The sequence below is a fragment of the Malaclemys terrapin genome, chromosome 15, assembly GCF_027887155.1.
Source record: "Malaclemys terrapin pileata isolate rMalTer1 chromosome 15, rMalTer1.hap1, whole genome shotgun sequence".
NCBI lineage: Eukaryota > Metazoa > Chordata > Testudines > Emydidae > Malaclemys > Malaclemys terrapin.
The window spans coordinates 6,156,075-6,178,191 of NC_071519.1; the positions used below are offsets into that span (position 1 = coordinate 6,156,075).

General features: G+C 50.9%; 1 protein-coding gene across 3 annotated transcripts in view; it reads right to left on the minus strand.

Annotated features, from left to right (window-relative positions):
- The window catches only part of LOC128823083 (zinc finger protein 239-like), a 33,185-nt gene that overhangs the window by 8,885 nt on the left and 2,183 nt on the right, over positions 1–22,117 (minus strand). For 2 of the 3 annotated variants that reach the window (XM_054005168.1, XM_054005169.1), the window contains exon 2: positions 5,183–5,265. The exons of the other annotated variant lie outside the window; for it this stretch is intronic. The gene's annotated coding sequence lies outside the window, so the exon portion shown is untranslated. The remainder of the gene's footprint in view (positions 1–5,182; positions 5,266–22,117) is intronic. 3 annotated transcript variants of the gene reach the window in all.

Below are 22,117 nucleotides of genomic sequence, written 5' to 3' on the forward strand. Positions count from 1 at the left end.
AGGTACAACAATGAAGAAGCCAGACAGTGCTGATGGCTCATCAACAAAGACAATGGACCATGGAAGAGCTTAGCCTTCCTGTGAATGTTTCAGCCAGCCTATGAGTCATGGCTACTATGACTCAGCAGGGCATGCTAGGGCATGTGACCAGACCACATCACAATGAACTCCATTTTGGTACCTGTATTTTTCCACAAACTGGACTGGGAACTTAGTTTAGAACAAAGGGTTCCTGCTATATGGAAAAGCTACATAAGGTGAGGTGTGTCATCCAGTGGCGTAGCCAGCTTCTAAGAGGAGGGGGAGCAAACATAAAAAAGGTGCCCCCCTTGGCTCCTCCTCTGGCCATGCCCCCTTGGCTCCTCCTCCAGCCGCACCGCCCCTCACCCCCATGACTCCTCCGGCCCTGTCGTGCCACCCCCGTGCCCCCCCTTGCTCCTCCGGCTGCAGCTGCCGGCCACCATGCTGTGCCCCCCGCTCCTCCAGCCATGCCCGCCGCCCCCCCATGGCTGCCGGCCGCACTGTGGAGGTGGGCAACTGAGAGGGGGAAAGCAGTAGGCAGGAGGAGAAGGAGCTGACTAGACCCACGCTCTCCCCAGACCACCATGGGGAAAGAGAGAGAAGCCACCGCCGCCTCCCAGCATGGACCTAGCAAACTCCCCCAGCAGCCGCCGCAGGATGGCGGCGGGGTGGCTGCCCCCTCGCCCGCCCTGGGAGCGGCCCAGAGAGCTTGCGGAATGGCTACGTGAAGAGCAGCATGATCTCCCTCAGGCAGGACCCCCCCAGGGGCTTCCTCTCCCTGCTGCTGCTCCCCACCGCCTCCCCCAGGGCTCTGCTCAGCCTCGGCGCCCTGGCCACCTTTTTCCTCTCGCTCCTGCTCTCCTACAGCCAGAGCAGCCCCTGGGGCCAGCAGGGCAAGAGTGGCTGGCGGGGTCCCTCGGCGCTGCACACCCTGCTGGGACTGTCCCAGCCTCCTCTTCAGCATCGCCTGTGCTTTCTTCCTTACCTGCTAACTAGCCCAGGACAAGCACGGGGAGCCCGGCAGCAGCAGCAGTCTGCGCCACCCCCTCGCTGGTCCGGCCGCGGCTGCCGAGCCGCATGCCGTGCCCCGTCCCGCTCCTCCAGCAGTGCCCACCCCCCCCCATGGCTGCTGGCCGCGCTGCAGGCTGCCAGCCTGCACCCCTCCCCTCGCTCCTCTGGCCCAGGACAAGCACGAGGAGCCTGGTGGCGGCAGCCTGTGGGCCACCAGCCTGCGCTGCCCGTTGCTGCTCCGGCCGCGGTTGCTGGGCAGCGCTGCAGGCCGCATGCTGCATCCTCCCCCTCGTTCCTCCGGCTGCGGCTGCCGGGCCGTGCTGCAGGCCGCATGCCGCGCCCCTGCCTCACTCCTCCGGCCACGGCGACTGGGATGCAGGCCTCATGCCACGCCCCCCCACTCCTCCAGCCGCTTTTGGAAAGGCGGGGGAAGCGGCTGCTTCCCCTGCACCCCGCTACCTACACTACTGGTGTCATCATCTCTTCGCCTCATTCCCCAGACAAGAGAACTCCTGGAAGCATCTGAGGAACAAAGACTGAACTAGGGGAAGTGTTGGTCCCAGGGTAAAGGGATTTCTAGCTTGTGTATGGAAACTTGGTGGACTGCTTCTATCATCAGTCAGGGTGAGAAATTGCTAATTCAAATTCTACCCATCTAGTATGTTAGGCTTGGTTTGAGTTTTTGGTTATTTATCTGCTTTGATCTGTTTGTTACCACTTAACGCTGGGAAACTGGCTGTTGTCTTCTATCTATCCTTGAGTGGCTTAGGTAAAGCACTCGGGTAGCTTAGTTGGATGCATGGCGCCACCTGCTGTCCTGTTGGGTGATAACAAGGCTAAATCTCCAGCAAAGCAGTGTGAAAAGGGCCAGCCGAGCTTGCGTGTTAGAGGGCACAGCAGTTCCCAGAAGCCCCCCAGTCTGCACCCTGGGGTGACAACCCATCACACCCTATATTACATAAGTTTCAGAGTAACAGCCGTGTTAGTCTGTATCCGCAAAAAGAAGAACAGGAGTACTTGTGGCACCTTAGAGACTAACAAATTTATTAGAGCATAAGCTTTCGTGGACTACAGCCCACTTCTTCGGATGCATATAGAATGGAACATATAATGAGGAGATATATATACACACATACAGAGAGAGCATAAACAGGTGGGAGTTGTCTTACCAACTCTGAGAGGCCAATTAATTAAGAGAAAAAAAAAAAAAAAAAAAAAAACTTTTGAAGTGATAATCAAGCTAGCCGAGTACAGACAGTGTGATAAGAAGTGTGAGAGTACTTACACTTACAGGGAAAGATTAAGAATGAGCTCTCAGAACTGGATACTCTCATAAGAAACCAACCTTCCACACAAACTTCCTCATGGATAGACTTTACAAAAACTAGACAAGCCATTTACAAGACAAACTTTGCCTCTCTACAAAGGAAAAAGGACACTAAACTATCTAAACTGCTACATGCCACAAGCAGCCACAACAGTAGTTCCCTTAACCCACCCAGCAATATTGTTAATCTTTCCAGCTATACTCTTAGCCCAGCAGAAGAGTCTGTCCTATCTCGGGGCCTCTCCTTTTGTCCCTCCAGACCCATGAATATGATACAGTTCTGCGGTGACCTAGAATCCTACTTTCGACGTCTCCGACTCAAAGAATATTTCCAACATACCTCTGAACAGCATACTAACCCACAGAATCCTCCCTACCAGCACTACAAAAAAAAGGATTCTGCATGGACTCCTCCGGACGGTCGAAACAACAGACTGGATTTCTACATAGATTGCTTCCGTCGACGTGCAAAGGCTGAAATTGTGGAAAAGCAACATCACTTGCCACATAACCTCAGCCATGCTGAACACAACGCCATCTACAGCCTCAGAAACAACCCTGACATCATAATCAAAAAGGCTGACAAAGGAGGTGCTGTCGTCATCATGAATAAATTGGAATATGACCAGGAGGCTGCTAGACAGCTCTCTAACACCACATTCTACAGGCCATTATCCTCTGATCCCACTGAGGATTACCTAAAGAAACTACACCATCTGCTAAAAAAACTCCCTGACAAAGCACAGGAACAAATCCGTACAGACACATGCCTAGAACCCCGACCAGGGGTATTCTATTTGCTACCCAAGATCCATAAACCTGGATATCCTGGACGCCCCATCATCTCAGGCATTGGCACCCTAACATCAGGCTTGTCTGGTTATGTAGACTCTGTCCTAAGACCCTACGCTACCAGCACTCCCAGCTATCTTCGAGACACCACTGACTTCCTGAGGAAACTACAATCCATCGGTGATCTTCCAGAAAACACCATCCTGGCCACTATGGACGTAGAAGCCCTCTACACCAATATTCCACACAAAGATGGACTACAAGCTATCAGGAACAGTATCCCTGATAATGTCACAGCTAACCTGGTGGCTGAACTTTGTGATTTTGTCCTCACCCACAACTATTTCACATTTGGGGACAATATATACCTTCAAGTCAGCGGCACTGCTATGGGTACCCGCATGGCCCCACAATATGCCAACATTTTTATGGCTGACTTAGAACAACGCTTCCTTAGCTCTCGTCCCCTAACGCCCCTACTCTACTTGCGCTACATTGATGACATCTTCATTATCTGGACCCATGGAAAAGAAGCCCTTGAGGAATTTCACCATGATTTCAATAATTTCCATCCCACCATCAACCTCAGCCTAGATCAATCCACACAAGCGGTCCATTTCCTGGACACTACTGTGCTAATAAGCGATGGTCACATCAATACCACCCTATACCGGAAACCTACTGACCGCTACACTTACCTACATGCCTCCAGCTTCCATCCAGGACACACCACACGATCCATTGTCTACAGCCAAGCTCTAAGATATAACCGCATTTGCTCCAATCCCTCGGATAGAGACAAGCACCTACAAGATCTCTATCAAGCATTCTTAAAACTACAATACCCACCTGCTGAAGTGAAAAAACAGATTGACAGAGCCAGACGAGTACCCAGAAGTCACCTCCTACAAGACAGGCCCAACAAAGAAAATAACAGAACACCACTAGCTGTCACCTTCAGCCCCCAACTAAAACCTCTCCAGCGCATCATCAGAGATCTACAACCTATCCTGAAAGATGATCCTTTACTCTCACAGATCTTGGGAGACAGACCTGTCCTCGCTTACAGACAACCCCCCAACCTAAAGCAAATACTCACCAGCAACCACACATCACTGAACAAAACCACTAACCCAGGAACCTATCCTTGTAACAAACCCCGATGCCAACTCTGTCCACATATCTATTTAAGTGACATCATCATAGGACCTAATCACATCAGCCATACCATCAGGGGCTCGTTCACCTGCACATCTACCAATGTGATCTATGCCATCATGTGCCAGCAATGCCCCTCTGCCATGTACATTGGCCAAACCGGACAGTCTCTACGCAAAAGAATTAATGGACACAAATCTGACATCAGGAATCAAAATACTCAAAAACCAGTGGGAGAACACTTTAACCTGTCTGGTCATTCAGTGACAGACCTGCGGGTGGCTATATTACAACAGAAAAACTTCAAAAACAGACTCCAAAGAGAGACTACAGAGCTAGAATTGATATGCAAACTAGACACAATCAACTCCGGTTTGAATAAGGACTGGGAATGGCTGAGCCATTACAAACGTTGACTATCTCCCCTTGTAAGTACTCTCACACTTCTTATCACACTGTCTGTACTCGGCTAGCTTGATTATCACTTCAAAAGTTTTTTTTTTTTTTTTTTTCTCTTAATTAATTGGCCTCTCAGAGTTGGTAAGACAACTCCCACCTGTTTATGCTCTCTCTGTATGTGTGTATATATATCTCCTCATTATATGTTCCATTCTATATGCATCCGAAGAAGTGGGCTGTAGTCCACGAAAGCTTATGCTCTAATAAATTTGTTAGTCTCTAAGGTGCCACAAGTACTCCTGTTCTTCTATATTACACAAGTCTCAGCAGGTTTGTCACATCCTGTCCCCTCCCTTTCTCCACCCGAGATATTTCCTGCCTCCCACCACCTCTAGCAGCTCCCACTGTCCTATGCATTTACTGCTCCTCTCCCTCCAAGCAGAACCCACCACTGGCTCCCTGATAATCCCTTACCTGAGCCAGCTCCATTGCAGCCATTTCCTTCCCCTTGGGAGGATGGGATGATCTGGAGCAAAACGTGGATGTTATTCTGTAGCCTGCCAGGGCGAGAAGGGCAATTTGAGAGAATTCATACGGGGTTTTTGTCCATTTCACATGTCGATTCCCCCCAGGATTTTCCCCTGCTAATGGACATTCTAGGTTCTGCCATACTGTGAAGCACAGAGTGACCTTATTCCAGTACAGGCCTAGCCACCTCCCACCAGGGTGTAACCCTCTGAGACATGGTGAAACCCTCCCAGTAGCAGAGTCTCTCTGTTACACTTATCAAGTTTGCGGATGATACCAAACTGGGAGGGGCTGCAACTGCTTTGGAGGATAGAATTGAAATTCAAAATGATCTGGACAAACTGGAGAAATGGTCTGAAGTATATAGGATGAAATTCAATAAGGACAAATCAAAGTACTTCACTTAGGAAGTTGCAGACATACAAAATGGGAAATGACTGCCTAGGAAGGAGTGCTGCGGAAAGGGATCTGGGGGTCATAGTGGATAACAAGCTAAATATGAGTCAACAGTGTTACACTATTGCAAAAAAAGCAAGTATCATTCTGGGATATCTTAGCAGGAGTATTATAAGCAAGACGCAAGAAGTAATTCTTCCACTCTACTCCGCGCTGATTAGGTCTCAACTGGAATAGTGTGTCCAGTTCTGGGCACCACATTTCAGGAAAGATGTGGACAAATTGGAGAAAGTCCAGAGAAGAGCAACAAAAATTATTAAAGTCTAGAAAACATGACTGTGACAGGGCAGCCCCACCCTGCATTAGCCCCGGCAGAAGTCCGGTGGCGGAAGTCCCACCCCGCTTGTACTGGGCATGCTCCAAATGCTCTGGGCGTATAAAAGGAGGGAACTCAGCTCAGTCTGGGCTGGTGGCTGCAGGGGAAGTACCTAACTGGGAAGCTCCTGTGGAGGACCAGCCACCACCCTTGACGTTGCTGGGAACTGAAGCTTCCCCTGGCCAGCATGAACCCCTACTGCGGGAGGAGCCTGAGGGGGCGATGGACCCAGAGACCCATGGAGATCCTGGAGATTCATGGGAGACCCCAACTCTCAAGATGGTAGGAAGCTACCCGGGAGGGGTGACGGACTGGTACCTTGCTGCCGGTAAGCCTCAGCATGTTTTAGTAGGATCTCCCCGCTGAGCCAGTGGCAAGGCCCTACGGCGGTGTAACCAGGGCAACTCTATGGACTCCAGCCACTAGGCCGTGCTACCCTGTAACCAGGGGCAACTCTATGGACTCCAGCCACTAGGCCGTGCTACCCTGTAACAGGGGCAACTCTATGGACTCCGGCCACTAGGCCGTGCTGCCCTGTAACCAGGGGCCTGTTGAAAGGTCCAGCATAAGGAAGTTAAACCGGGGGAACCCTGCCAAGCCTCATGACGGAGACGGAGAAGGTCCTAAAGTGGATGCTGCACCACCCAGCACCAAAAGCACCAGCAGCAGCTCCTCCAGGAATTAGCAGTTCAGCAGCAGACACAACAAGAGCGCATGGTGCAGCAGATGGCCACGTTGTTACGCCCAGCGGGAGCCACAGCTGCCATACCTGCGGGGACCGGACCCAGGGAGATTTTGGGGGAACTGCTGGTATGCCTCACTAAGATGGGGCCAGAAGACGACCCAGAGGCTTTCTTAGTGATGTTCGAATGGGTAGCGACTGCTGCCAGGTGGCCCCCAGTACATTGGACCACCCTACTAGCCCCCTATCTGATAGGACAGACCCAGGCCACCTATCGTAGCCTCTATCCCCGGGAGGCCCTAGAGTACCCCAGAGTGAAGGCGGCCATATGGGACCATTCCGGTATTAGCCCAGAGACCTATCGTCAAAGCCTCTGCAAGGAACAGTACCCTGCTTGGGCCTGGCCCTGGGCAGTGGCCCAGTGCATCCGAGACCATTGTTGGAAATGGTTGAACCTTGAAGGCTTGATGGGGCCACAAGTAGCGGAGATGGTGGCACTGGAACAGTTCACTCAGATCCTGCCCCCGTGAGGAAGGGCCTGGGTATGTCGGCATCGACCAGCGACCTTGTCAGCGGTGGTGGCCATGATGGAGGACTACTTGTCCGCTGAGGGGGCCGAGGTGCCGACCTGGGTAGCAGGAAATTCCGGTTGAAAGGGTGGGCTAGGAAAAGGGAATCCCCAAGGGTCGGGACCACAGGAACCGTCGACAGGCGCCTGCTGCACACCTCCAAAACTCCCTGAACCTAGAGCCAAGGCCTCCTGGGCACCGATCTGAAGGGACCAACAACCCTGAGAGCAAGGGAGCCCCCTGGGCGGAGGCCCAGGACCCGCCGAGGCCCGAGGGGGGCTGGGAGTGCGGACAGGAAGGGCATTTTCATCAGGATTGCCCATTTATGGACTGCAACTACGGACAAGCCTGGGTCGCAGGATGAAGGGCCCAGAAGAGAGGAACAGGAAAGCTGGTGGTCCCTGTCCGGGTCGAGGGGACCCTCACGAATGCCCTCGTGGACTCGGGGTGTAGTCAGACCCTCATATGGGAGGGGCTGGTCCCGGACCTCCATCTCTCAGGCCCCCTGATCCATTTACAATGTGTACATGGGGACATCCGCCTAACCCCGTGGCCTGGGTGAAGCTAGAAGTATGCTGCCAGGAGGAGGCCTCCAGGTGGGAGTGGCCCCCAGGTTAGCCTACCTGGTGGTACTGGGGCGAGACTGGCCAGGCTTCGGGGAGGTTCTCCAGAAGTACCAACTGCCAGACCCACGAATGGACAGGCTTAGGCCTCCGAGAGCGGGGCTGCTCGGACGCGTGCCAAGGATTGACCCTGGAGAAGGGACCTCGGCACCAGAAGAGACCCCCGCGACTCGTCCCACAGCCAGGCCCCGTTTGGTGGAAGATGTCCAGGCAGAACTGGAGCGGGACGTGGACTTTGTACAGGAGCAGAGGGAGGACCCGACCATAAGTAGAGCCTGGGAACAAGCCACCACCGGACCCCAATGGAGACCCGAATCTGCGACCCCCACAGGGCCCCCGCTTTGAGATATGGTGGGATCACCTATATCGGATAGCCCAGGAACCCCAAACTCAGGAGATGTTCTGCCAGCTATTGGTTCCCTGGAGGCTGCGGCAAGGCCTCCTACAAACCCCTGGGCAGGACACCTAGGGCGGGAGAAGATCCTACAGAGGGTGGCTCACCGGTTCTTCTAGCCGGGCATACCCCGAGAGGTTCGGGACTATTGCACATCTTTCCCGGAATGCCAGCTGGCGGGACCGAAAGGGGTAGCCAAGGCACCCCTGGTACCCATGCCGGTAGTTGGTGTACTCTTCGAGCGGATTGGGCTGGACCTAGTCGGCCCCCTTGAAAGAAGCAAGACAAGGAATCGCTTCATCCTAGTGATCGTGGACTACGCGACACGCTACCCTGAAGCCGTTCCCCTAAAAAGGCGCCAGCGCCGGCAATTGCTAATGAACTAGTGAAGATTTTTGCTAGGGTCGGGATACCGGCGGAAATCCTGACAGACCAGGGCACGAATGTGTCCTCCAAACTGATACCCTCCTCCACATATGAACGCTCCGGATGTCAGTTTTGGCCTTGTGGAATGTTTCATAGAATCATAGAATCATAGAATATCAGAGTTGGAAGGGACCTCAAGAGGTCATCTAGTCCAACCCCCTGCTCAAAGCAGGACCAATTCCCAGCTAAATCATCCCAGCCAGGGCTTTGTCAAGCCGGGCCTTAAAAACCTCCAAGGAAGGAGACTCCACCACCTCCCTAGGTAACGCATTCCAGTGTTTCACCACCCTCCTAGTGAAATAGTTTTTCCTGATATCCAACCTGGACCTCCCCCAGTGCAACTTGAGACCATTACTCCTTGTTCTGTTTTAGGGTGCCATTGTTATTTCAATGGCACCCTAAAATCTATGCTAAGAAAGTTCATGGAGGAGGACCCTGTGCATTGGGATACTCTGTTGCCAGCCCTGTTGTTCGCCATAAGGGCGGTACCCCAGGCCTCGACGGGGTTCTCACCCTTTGAACTCCTGTACGGGAGGCAGCCCATGGCGATCTTGGACCTCCTGAAGGAGGATTGGGAAGCCCAGGAGACGCGAGTTCTCGGGAGTTGGGCCGGTGGATTACGAGGTCCAACTACCGAGGCAACGGAGGGAGATGCCTAGCTACCATGTGACTCAGCCTGTCCACCCCAGAATCGGAACTCGGGCCCCTAGTAGGGGACCCACCAGACCCAAGACCGGTGACGCTAGGGTCGGGCCTCACCTCCGTACAGCGAGAACAACTACAACAACTGGTAGAGGAATTCCCTGATGTCTTAGCTGCCCGCCCAGGATGAATGACTCTGATGAGTCATCACATCACCACCACCCCTGGTCAGAAGGTGAGAGACAACCACAGACCGTTGCCCCGGAAAATGTGGGATTCGGTCCGACAGGAGCTAGAGACAATGCTGGAGATGGGGATCGTGGAAGAATCGACGAGTGAGTGGCGCAGCCCCATCGTCCTAGCCCCAAAGCCAGATGGGACTACCCAGTTTTGCATTGACTTCCAAAAGGTCAATGCCATCTCCCGCTTCGACGCATACCCGATACCGCGGGTGGACGAACTGCTGGAATGGCTCAGGGGAGCGAGGTACTTGTCAACCATAGATCTAACCAAGGGATACTGGCAGATCCCCCTCACACCAAACTCCCGGGAGAAGACAGCCTTTCCAACACCCTTCAGCCTCTTCCAATTTATAATCATGCCATTCGGGCTACACGGAGCTGCTGCTACATTCCAGCGCTTGATGAATAAGGTCTTACAACCCCACGACCAGTAGGCAGCAGCATATATAGATGATATCGTAGTCTACAGCAACAACTGGGAGGACCACCTATGCCATCTGGTGTGGGTGTTACAAGCCCTTAGAGCAGCCGGCCTCACAGCTAACCCAGCAAAGTGTCACCTTGGGCAAGAAGAGGTAACCTACCTTGGATATAGTGGGGGGGGGGACTGACACCCCAATCAGCAAAGTGCAATCTCTCAAAGACTTTATACAATCTCTCCTGGGAGTGCCCCCTTTCATGGGCTGGGCCTAGTTTTAGCTTTTGACAAGCATGACCCCGGGGGCTCTGAGACTGGGCCTCCTTGCCTCAGCACACATGGTTTCTTTCTGTGGCTCCCCAGTGAGTCCAAATAAGTAGATACTCCTGATAGAGACTGTGAACATAAGAACGGCCCACTGCATCAGACCAGTCGTCCATCTAGCTCAGTGGCCAATGCCAGGTGCTTCAGAGGGAATGAACAGAACAGGTAATCATCAAGTGATCCATCCTCTGTCACCCATTCCCAGCTTCTGGCACACATTAGCTAAAGACACCATCCCTGCCCATCCTGCCTGTGACACTGGCAGATGCGGTGTTAGCTCTTGCAAAAGCCCCCATGTCTTAATTGAACATGGACAAACGCATAGCTGGAATCAGTCTGGCTTTCCTGTGTTAGTATTGTTAAAAAAGGTATTAGAATTATTAGAATATGTTTAGATTTTATTGAATGCTTTATTGAGTTGCTGCCTGGATTAATATCTGACTAGTTGCATTGTGAGCCTCTGTGGCTATGTAAATCACCAGACAGGAGAGAGACTTGACCTAGGTGAAGTGCTGATTGGCAACAGAATGCATTACATCCTGCCTGGCAGGAAAGGTCCATCAACACCAGATAGACTATTATGGGATGTTAAAGAAGACAAAAGACTGTTGTTGTGCTCTTGACCTCCCATTAGCTGAGCTTGCAGCTAAGAGCACATGGGAGGAAGGGGATAAAAAAAAACCCATACAGAACTAACTGATTATCTGTATGCTGCTTAGACTCTGGGGGGCAAAGTTTCTAGGCATAAGTAAGAGATCCCCAGCTGCTTAGCTGGGGTTAGTCCTAAATAATATGTAGGGCTTGCTTATTATAGAAGCTTGTATTACCTTTTGAAATTTAAGACTGTAACTCGTCTGTATCTGCTTTAACCTGCTTTAATTTTTTAAACAATTCTCATTTCCTTTTAAGTAAATCTTAATAGAGGTTATTACAGGACTGGCTACAAGTGTTGTCTTTGTTGGTAAATCTAAGATTCAATTGACCTAAAGAAGTGGCTGGTTCTTTGGGACTGGCAGTAACCTGAACATTGCTGTCATTTGTGATGTAAGGCAGTGGTTCTCAGCCAGGGGCCTGGGGACCCCTGGGGGGCCACGAGCAATTACCAGGTGGGCTGCCAAGCAAGACCAGCATTAGACTCGCCGAGGCCCAGGGCAGAAAGCTGAAGTTCCAGCGCATGGGGCTGAAGTGCAGGGCCCTGAGCCCCACCACCAGGGACTGAAGCCAAAGCCTAAGCAATGTAGTTTTGTGGGGGCCCCTGTGGCATGGGGGCCCCAGGCAATTGCCCTGCTTGCTATCCCCTAACACCAGCCCTGGCTTTTGTATGCAGAAAACCAGTTATTGAGGCCCACGTGGGCCATGGAGTTTTTATAGCATGTTGTGTGGGGGGGAGGGGGGCTCAGAAAGAAAAAGGTTGAGAACCCCTAGTGTAAGGGACCATCTGTCACAAAGGTAATCTCACCTGCCTGGTGAGATATATGGGATGACCCAAAGGGGCTGTCTGTGATTCCATGTTAATGCTGTTACAGTGCCTGAAGCGTTTACACTGGACTCTTGGTTGGTGAAATCTACATATAGACCTCACAGCCAATTTGGGGTTTGTTCCCTGCTTCTTACCAGTCTGCCTCAGGCTGGTGCTCTCGAGTCACTGAAGACAGCATTACAGAGACTTACGGGCACAACGCCACCAGCAGCAATTGGCAGCAATGCAGAGCAGGCTTTACAATGACACCGTATGGGCCAAATGGTCTATGGACTCAGTCAAGCCCCAGTTCTCCTCCAGTGAACATCAGCATCCTGGCAACCTTCAAGGACGGTCAAGGCTGCCACTCCTTCAGTGATGATGAATCTCCAGCATAGAATGACCTGCGCCCCATGACCCTCCTTGTATCCTGAGACAGAGGTGAACGATATAGGGTGCACAACGGATCCTGGGGGGGTAGGGAAAGGGATAACAAAACACACCTTCTGGGGGTCACCCCTCAGGAAGTGAAGGTGACACGCATTGTGGTGGCAGTAAAAGGGGAGGGGAGGGAGTGGGAGCAGCATCTTCAAGGGCAATGCTGCCAGTGGGTCGCCCCACCACATCAGGCATGGGGCTGATAGGGGGCCATTCCCTGGGTCTGGGTGCCTGTGAAGGGCTATATAAACCCCACGCTGGCACAGAAGGGGTTACACTGCTGATTTAGTCTGGACTGGCCCAGCCCCTCCACACCCGCAAACCATGCCAGGACTGAAGCAGGAGTTAACAGATGAGACCTACTCTACTGAGAGGGAGGCCACCCTGGGAAGGGAACCATCTGTGGAGCATCTCCAGCCCCAAAGAGAGGGCTGGAAGCATTTGGGGATCTGGCCTTCACTGAGGGAGGGTGGGGATCCTCGGAGCTCAAAGGGGGAGCAGGCTGAAACTTCCACTAGAGACCCAGTAAACTTTGAAGGGGACTGAGATGCTCCCAGGGCCCCCAGAGGTAAAAGGAGCCCTTCTCCTGATGGGATCTGTCCACAGTCCCCCCTACTTCTTTTCTTTCATTACTTTATTTATCCTTGTTTGCTGACAGTTGGTTCTTTTGCTGTTTCACCTGGTACCCCGAGCAAAAAAGAAAATGCCTCGAGGTCTCAACCAGAAGGTTGAGCCCTGACACACTAGAATGACATGTCCCTGTAGCACTCCTGGGGCAGGAGGAAATTGGACTCACAGAGGTGCACCCCAGAAGGCCTGAGGCCCAGCAGTTGGGCACCAATTGATGGGCTGGATGGCCTCTCACTGGGGGCTGCCAGCAGCCTGGCACATGGAGTAGATAACGGGTGGTCTGGGGAGCAGGAAGCAGGGCGTCCCAGACAGCACGCCGAGAAGGGAAATGGAGAGGGGACGAGGGGCACTGCAGTGAACTCAGCACCTGTCCTGAAGGCCATTGGCAGAAAGTTGTCCTCTCCATTCACACAGGCAGCAAAGCCCTGGGCAAGGCAACTTTCAGAAGCAAAGAGAAGGGGATAGAGCTTAGAGGTTCTCTGCCAGTCGGGAAGGGGTAGCAGCGAGGGAAGACTGACAGCTGATAGTTGGAGGGGTGAAGAGGTTTGGGGTATGGTGGGGGCAGAAGCGGCTGGTACTGGGTAACCTGGGACTGTGCAGTCTCCACAGGGGACATTTGCTCCTCCTGTGCTCCTTCCACACCCTCTTGCGAGTAGAGAATGACCACCCTGTCCCCACCCCCAGAGGCAGCTGTGTCTCAGGACTCTCCCAAGTCACACCCACTAACTCTCTTTCCATTTGGGGTATAGCTCAGGGCAACAATTTCCCACCAAGATGAACCCAGCTGACTGATGGCTGTTCTGGTGCCACAGGGGCCTCTGGTGGGTGAAAGGCAGAACTGCAGCACTTCTCGGGCAGAATGTATCTTCTTCATACAAAAAAGAAATTCTGCACTGGACGTGAATTCTGTGTGTACGCAGTGGCGCAGAATTCCCACATGAGTAACTCACACCCGGCACAAACATAACCTGCTCACTCCCATCTCTTCTCCCTATGTCTCCGAGTCCCAGAGTTGCTGCTGCTGTCATTAATGCACACAGGCTTTCACTCCCGTTAGTGCTGGCAAGACCCCAATCCAGAGACAGGACTGAACCCTTATTTTCCCATCACATGGGACAGTCTCAGCTGAGGAGGAGGTGAGAGTGGGAGGGGGTACAAAGGGGAAAGAGTTGTTGTAGCCATGTTGGTCCCAGGATATCAAAGAGAGGGATTTTTAATTGGTCCTAAAAGAAATTACCTCACCCACCTTGTCTCTCCAAGAAATCTGAAAGTGGCAGAAGGAGACAAACAGGAAGACAGAGGTCAGGACTCTAAACCAAACATTTTCAAGCCCCTGGAAGAAACTACATTTCCCTTCTGCCCCTAAGTATGTTTGTGTCCTATATGAGGGATCACCCCATTCCTCTCACAGCAGCAAGGGCAGACTGCAGCCAGCCCCAGATGGTCCTTCCCCATCCAGAGATGTGTGCTGTGAGGAAGTTTGGGTGTGGTGGGTGCACAGGCTGGGTCCCCAGGCAGCTAGACCCATCTGCAGACTGGAAAACCAGGTCAAGTCCAGCACAGCATATGGCTGTGGGCAGGGGTAGCAGTTCTGGAGCTGGGCCTCTGCCCCCTCTAGGTCCCATGGCAGATGGCTCTGGCAGCATCAAGTGCAGGGGAAGGCTAGGGTAGTGTCTGAGAACGGGGTGAGGATTGTGGGGCCGGGAAGGGTCCATGCCTAGGAATGGGGGATGGAATTCACCTCCCCACCCCTCTGCAGAGCCCAGCAACTAGGGATTTATCCAGTGAAGTGGGTGACTTTGAGTCACCCACTTCACTGGATAAATCCCTAGTTGAGTCACCCACTGAAAGATCCTTGTGTTTTAGGTTCCACACTGGCCATAGGAGTTTACTAGTACTCCCTCCCCAGACTCCCGGGGAGAGCCAGGGATATAATTAGTGGGTTATGGGAATTGTAAAACGAGAATTCATTAAGAACTATGATATGTGTGTGTGTTGTTAGATCCCTAGACACCCACCAATCGCGGTCCTTCTTCCAATGAGCTATAAATATATAAGACGGGGTGGCCAACCTGTGGCTCTGGCGCCATGTGCAGCTCTTCAGACGTTAATATGCGGTTCCATGTATAGGCACCGATTTCGCGGCTGGTGCCAACTTTCCAATGTGCTGGGGGGTGCTCACTACTCAACCCCTGGCTCTGCTGCAGGCCCTGCCCCCACTTCACCCCTTCTCGCCCCCTCCCCTGAGCCTGCAGTGCCCTCACTCCTCCCCTCTCCTACCCAGAGCCTCCTACATGCCACAAAACAGCTGATCGGGAGGTGCGGGGAGGGAGGGGGAGGCGCTTATCAGCAGGGCTGCCGGTTTCCAGGAGGCGCTGGTAGCAGGACGGGGGAGCTGATGGGGGGCGGCTGACATATTACTGTGGCTCTTTGGCAACGTACATTGGTAAATTCTGGCTCTTTCTCAGGCTCAGGCTGGCCACCCCTGTTCTAAGAGATTCTGCTACAGATCCTGCAGTGAGTTTCTGCTCCTCCCACTTTCTATAGCAGCACTTTTAAGAACAGGCCAGGGAAACATGTAAATTCTTTGAACCAAATTCCAGAAGCCGCTCAGCATGCACATGTCGGTATAATCTTATCTGGAACTTTATACAGTAAAATGCCTTAGTTGTAGCCCTCTGGCGATTGGCCGGTGTCACTACAGGACAGAATTTAGTGGGGGCCTTAGGCTTGAATTTCCATCCCCTAGCATATTCTGATTGCTGTTCATTTCAATAGATTATAGCGATATTTATTTTTAAGCCCTTTTTTAATGTTTACAATTTCAATGTTCAGAGCTGTGGGAAGTTATGGGGATGGTCAGACAATTATTTAAGTACAGTAAATGTTGAGAGTCAAAGAGCCAAATCCTATAACTGTTCAAAAACAAATTGTAAATGTCACATGCAAAATATACAGTCTAAATATCCTTATATCAATCTCAGACTTCCTCCAGAAGCATTTCTGTGTTTTACATATATACATATTTTTTCATCTGTGTGTGTGTGTGTACAGTGAAATCAACATTTACTGCAATTTATTCATAAAAATCCAATCCTTAATGAAGTACTTGAATTCTTTCATTTCCTGGACTGTAATGCTTACTTTGAGGATAATTACACCCTCCCTGTGATGTATTTTACTCTCAGTACCGTAACCCCATCGTGAGGTAGCTCCTGTCTTGGAGCTCTGCTGAGGCCAGTGGCATTATGATCAGAAGGTGACACTCTGACACATGAGCAGAGACACATGGGGAGGATGAGATAACATGGAGGCTACCAGATGGCCCTACTGAGTGTGGGGAGCAAACTCCCTCTCAGCCTCTCCTCTCTCCCAGAATCAGTAACTCAGCACCAGCCCCCTGCCTTGACGAGGGGGATGAAGAACTGCAGTAGAAATGGGTTAGGCTGGGAGAGGGCACAGCTGATGTGGGACTGGGAGCTGAGTTGATCAAGAGGCCAGAACTCATGGGGGGGGGGGGGGAGAGGAGGGGAAGGGGTTGGGAGAAGAAATCAACAGGACTGGGTAGAGGCATGTCTGTGTAATTTTCCCGTTTACCATCCTGCCATGTATTTAATTTATAAACTTTTCATTCACATTTAAACACACTGGAGCTAAGCTGTGTTGATGCATTTCCATTTATAGTGGTACAGTTTTAATCAGATGCTTACAAACACCAGGGGTTCTCAAACTGGGGGTCAGGAGGTTATTACATGGGGGGCTACGAGCTGTCAGCCTCCACCCCAGGCCCCGCTTTGCCTCCAGCATTTATAATGGTGTCAAATATATAAAGAAGTGTTTTTAATTTATAAGGGGGGGGGTTGCACTCTGAGGCTAGCTATGTGAAAGGGCTCACCAGTACAAAAATTTAAGAACCACTGTGCGACACAAAACAGTCAATAATTGGCGTGCTTTCCTTAATTAACTTGACTGTGTGCTGTGCATCACTTTTAAAAAAAAGATGGTGTGAGCGAGTGTCAAAATTTCAGGCATTAAGAAATGGAAATTAGGTGTCAGTTCATTTCTCATGCGTTTAGCTCGTGATTTTAATTTCAGTTTTGAATCAGTATTAATACCATGTTGTTTTAATAGTGTTAAGGTCTATTTGTATAATTGTTTGCAAAATTTCACTGGATACTGTGAACCAGTCTTAACCTTTTATTTTGAGATTCCTAAATACAATCCAGCACACCACTCCTGAAAGACTGCAAGCCCTGGCTGTGACATATTTCCTAGAGAGCAAACACCTGACGAGCCCTTTTGCCCTAAAATTGCTTTTGGCTCTTTGACATTTCTTTATCCACCCCACCAGAAAATGCTATAGGTAACCAGGTAATTAAAGCATACCTTCACTAGGTATAGTTCTACGTGACTGTGTGCCAAAATTCAAATGGTTCTGTTCGTTTTATCTTTCATTCAGTTTTGCAATTATTAGATCCCATTTAAAAACTGGAAGTGAAATAACCAAAGCAAGTTAAGAAGAGAGTGGCATAGGTGGGGGTAAAACAATAAAGGGAAAGAACTGAATATGCAAAAAAGGAATATCCCAAACTATCAGAGCCCCAGAACCCGGTCCAACTGAATATACCCTAGCCAGGCATATCAAGCTGAGCCCCTGAAAAATCGCCCATCCCATCTGGCAGTGAATGCTGCGTGTTCCAGATGGAGCTATGGTGTGTGTGTCTGCTCTGCTGACATGCTGCTTTGGTACAGAATGCACCATGGCCACAGGGAGCAGAGACATGGACTCCTACAAAACACAATCCCAGATACACCTCCAACATCCCATCCCCGCACCCACCTCCACATGGCCATTCTCAGCCTATTGTTAACAGTTCCTTCCAGCCTTCAGCACTATAAATAAATAAAACATGGTGTTACAAAAGGTAGATGGTGCCAGAGAAACCCGATCTCCTTCTGTGAGAAGATAACTAGATTTTTGGACAAAGGAAATGCAGTAGCTCAAATCTATCTGGATGTCAGTAAGGCATTTGATACAGTTCCACATGGGAAACTATTCGTTAAATTGGACAAGATGGGGATTAATATGAGAACTGAAAGGTAGATAAGGAATTGGTTACAGGGGAGACTACAAGGGATCATACTGAATGGTCAGTTGTCAGGCTGGAGGGAGGTACTAGTGGAGTTCTTCAGAGATCAGTCTTGGGACCAATTTTCTTCAACATTTAGTACCTTGGCACAAAAAGTGGGAGTGTGACACAAAGCTGGGAGGGATTGCCAATATGGAGGAGGACAGGAATATCATCCAAGAAGATCTGCACTACCTTGAAAGCTGGAGTCAAGAAATGGGATGGGTTTCAGCATGGTAGCCGTGGGATGAAATTTAATAGTGCAGTAAGTTAGTACTGTTATACAAAGCACCAATGAGACCTCATCTTGCCCCAAAGAGATCACAATCCAAGTAGACAATGGGTAAGAGGAAAACAGAGAGGGGCTGTGACTTCCCTAAGGTCACCAAGCAGGTCAGTGACAGAGCCAGGAACAAACCCCGGTAACTCCAGAGCTCCGTCACCCACAGCTTGGAAAGGTCCCCAGACCCCATTGTATTAGGCTGCAGGAAGAGGTGGTTTGTCCATGGATGCACAGGCTGTCTTGGCAGGGCAGTGCAGCTGCAGTCCCTGCACACAGCTGGGGGTGTGTCCCCTGGGTCAGGAGAAGTCAATGTCCAGTCCTGTGGGGCTGTGCTTCTGGCTCATACCTCCAGCACTCACTGCTGCCCCTCTGTTACCAGCTGCACTGTTCAGCCAGCCCCAGGCCTTAGTAAGGTCACTGTCGTCCCCCCCCCCCCCCCCCAAACCTTCAAACTGGGACATGGTGCACCAGTGCCAATCAGAGTACACTAGTGTAAATTTTGTCTATACTAAGGGTTTTCACCAATGCCTAAAACACCAGTGTGGCAGAGACCTTCAGTACCCAAAACAGCAGTACGGTGGCACTAGAAATGGAATATTTTTCTAGCTCTGTCACGGCAGCCTGGGTGACCTTGGACACGTCAATGTTTCTCCTCCCAGCTTTAGTCTATTTACACAGCTGTCCACTCACTGAGGTCTCCTCTCTCTCCAGAGCTGCTCACCGCTAAAATCTGTGTGGGTGTCACCAGAGCTAAAGTAATTCAGCTCTGGAATAGTCTTACAAGGGTGGCTTTGGAATCTTTTTCCCTGGAAGTTTTTAAGAACAGGTAGGACAAACCTCTGTCAGAGATAATCTACATAAACTTGGTCCTGCCTCAGCAGAGAGAGGTGGACTTGATGACATCTTGAGGGCCAGTCCAGCCCTACATTTCTATGATGCTATGCAATATATACATACAAAAACACAACATGCAGAAAAAACCCCACCACAACATAACAAAAAAACAAACTACACTCCACAGCATAAAATGACAATACAAAGGAAAAGAAAGCAACACAATGCAAACTAACACACCCTAGGACAAAAGCACACAATGGAAAGAGCTCAACTCAAACCAACAGAACACAGGCACCAAACAAGCTGAGGCAAAACAATTCACCATAAAACTATGCTACACAACATGGTGCATCACACTTCCAAATGACACCATGCAAAACAGCTCAGCGTAGAGTACGACACAGCACAAAACAGACTTATTTCAATGGCATAGAAGGGATCTTGAGAGGTAGTCTACTCAAGCCTCCTGTGATGAGGCAGGACCAAGTATCCCTAGACATTCCCAGACTGGTATATCTCTAACCTGGTCTTAAAAACCTCCAGTGAAGGAAATTCCACAACCTCCCTTGGAAGCCAATGCAAGGCAAACACTCAGACCAAAACAACGCTGTACACACACACACTGGGCTTGTGGATGAGGGAAGAGGAAAGAATTCAAACAATCTGGGTTAAGTTCCCAGTTTTGCCCCAAATTCTCCATGCAAACTTGAGCAAATTACTTCAGCTCTCGGAGCTTCAGTTTCCCCATCTGTAAAATGGAGAGTCGCCTCCCACCATTTGCCTATTTAGCCTTTGAGCATTTTGTGGCAAGGACTCTCTGTCACTGTGGACATGTCTACACTGCAGTTAGACACCTGTGGCTGGCCCGTGCCTGCTGATTTGGGCTCACACGGCTCAGGCTGTGGGGTTGTTTAATTGTGGTGTAGATGTTCCAGCTTGGGCTGCAGCCCAAGGTCTGGCACCCTCCCATCTCGCAGGGTTCTATAGCCTAGCTCCAGCCAAACCCAGACATCAACACTGCAATAAAACAGCCCCTTCCCCTGAGCCCCATGAGTCTGAGTCACCTGGCATGGGCCAGCTGTGGGTTTTTAATGGCAGTGTAGAGATACCTTTGGTGTCTGTTCAGCACCTGTCACAATGGGGACCCTGATCTTGGTCAGTGTCTGTGTAGAGCCCTGCAAAACAGGGGGCCTGACCTCAGTTGGGTTCTCCACAGTGCCGAGCACAACAGGGGTGCAGATCTCAGTTGGGGTCTCTGCAGCTCCAGGAACAAGAAGGTCCCTGATTTTGTTTCCAGTCTCTGCAACATCTGGCACAATGGGAGCCTGATTTCACTTTGTGTTGATGCAGGGCCTGGCACAACAGGGACCCGCAGCTCATTCAGAGTCACTGTAGCACCCGGCACAACAAGGTCCCTGCTCTCTGTAGGGGTCTGTGCAGTGCCTGGCACAAAGACTGCCCCAAACTCAGTCCGGGTTTGTGCAGTGCCAGGCACACCCGGGGACCTGATCTCAGGCAAGGCCTGAGCCATGCTCAGTACGATAAGAGACCTGATCTCAGTCAGACACCTGGAGAGAAAAGCAGAAAGATTTTCAAGAATTGGATATCAGTATTTCAGAATGGAGGAGAAAATGGGGCACAAACTAAATATTTGCCAACGTAAGAGAGAAGCACCAACATCTGTGGAGATTTTATGTCACCATTCAACAGTTCAAGAGAAAAAGAGGGGAAATTTGAGGGGATTATACAGCGATATTCAATCAACAACAGAATGGGGTGGATTCTTCTTCTCTCACATTTAAATGGCCAGCAGGGAGCCCTGGGTAATGTGGTTTTCACAGGGGAAAGGAGTGGGGCTGGAGTCAGAAGGTAACTGGATGTGGGGAGGGGCTGGCAAGGGGGTCTGGAAATGTGACTAGCAGGTGATGGCGGGGGGGGGGAGGGTTGCTGAGTTGGGCAAGGTGGGGGAGGGGGAAGTAGCTGGGACTGGGAAACCTGGGGCTCGACTGTCTCTATGGGGGACGCTTGCTCCTCCCTTCCCTTCCTCGGCCTTTCCATGCCCTGTTGGCAGCAGAGAGTGCCCCCCCCAGCCCAGAGGTGTCCCTGTCTCAGGGCTCTGCCAGCCTTTGCCCATTAACCCTCTTCCCAATTCAGAAATCACTCAGGGGAACGATTTCCCACCTAAACAAGGACAAGGACCTTCCTGACACAAAGAAGAAACGAGGAGCAGAATACGGACCCTGGACTTCAGAAAAGCAGACTTTGACTCCCTCAGGGAACAGATGGGCAGGATCCCCTGGGAGAATAACATGAAGGGCAAAGGGGTCCAGGAGAGCTGGCTGTATTTTAAAGAATCCTTATTGCGGTTGCAGGAACAAACCATCCCGATGTGTAGAAAGAATAGTAAATATGGCAGGTGACCAGCTTGGCTAAACAGTGAAATCCTTGCTGATCTTAAACGCAAAAAAGAAGCTTACAAGAAGTGGAAGATTGGACAAATGACCAGGGAGGAGTATAAAAATATTGCTCAGGCATGCAGGAGTGAAATCAGGAAGGCCAAATCACACTTGGAGTTGCAGCTAGCAAGAGATGTTAAGAGTAACAAGAAGGGTTTCTTCAGGTATGTTAGCAACAAGAAGAAAGTCAAGGAAAGTGTGGGCCTCTTACTGAATGAGGGAGGCGACCTAGTGACCGAGGATGTGGAAAAAGCTAATGTACTCAATGCTTTTTTTGCCTCTGTCTTCACAAACAAGGTCAGCTCTCAGTCTGCTGCACTGGGCAGCACAATATGGGGAGGAGGTGACCAGCCCTCTGTGGAGAAAGAAGTGGTTTGGGACTATTTAGAAAAACTGGACGTGCACAAGTCCATGGGGCCGGATGCGTTGCATCCGAGGGTGCTAAAGGAGTTGGCGGATGAGATTGCAGAGCCATTAGCCATTATTTTTGAAAACTCATGGTGATCGGGGGAGGTCCCAGATGACTGGAAAAAGGCTAATGTAGTGCCCATCTTTAA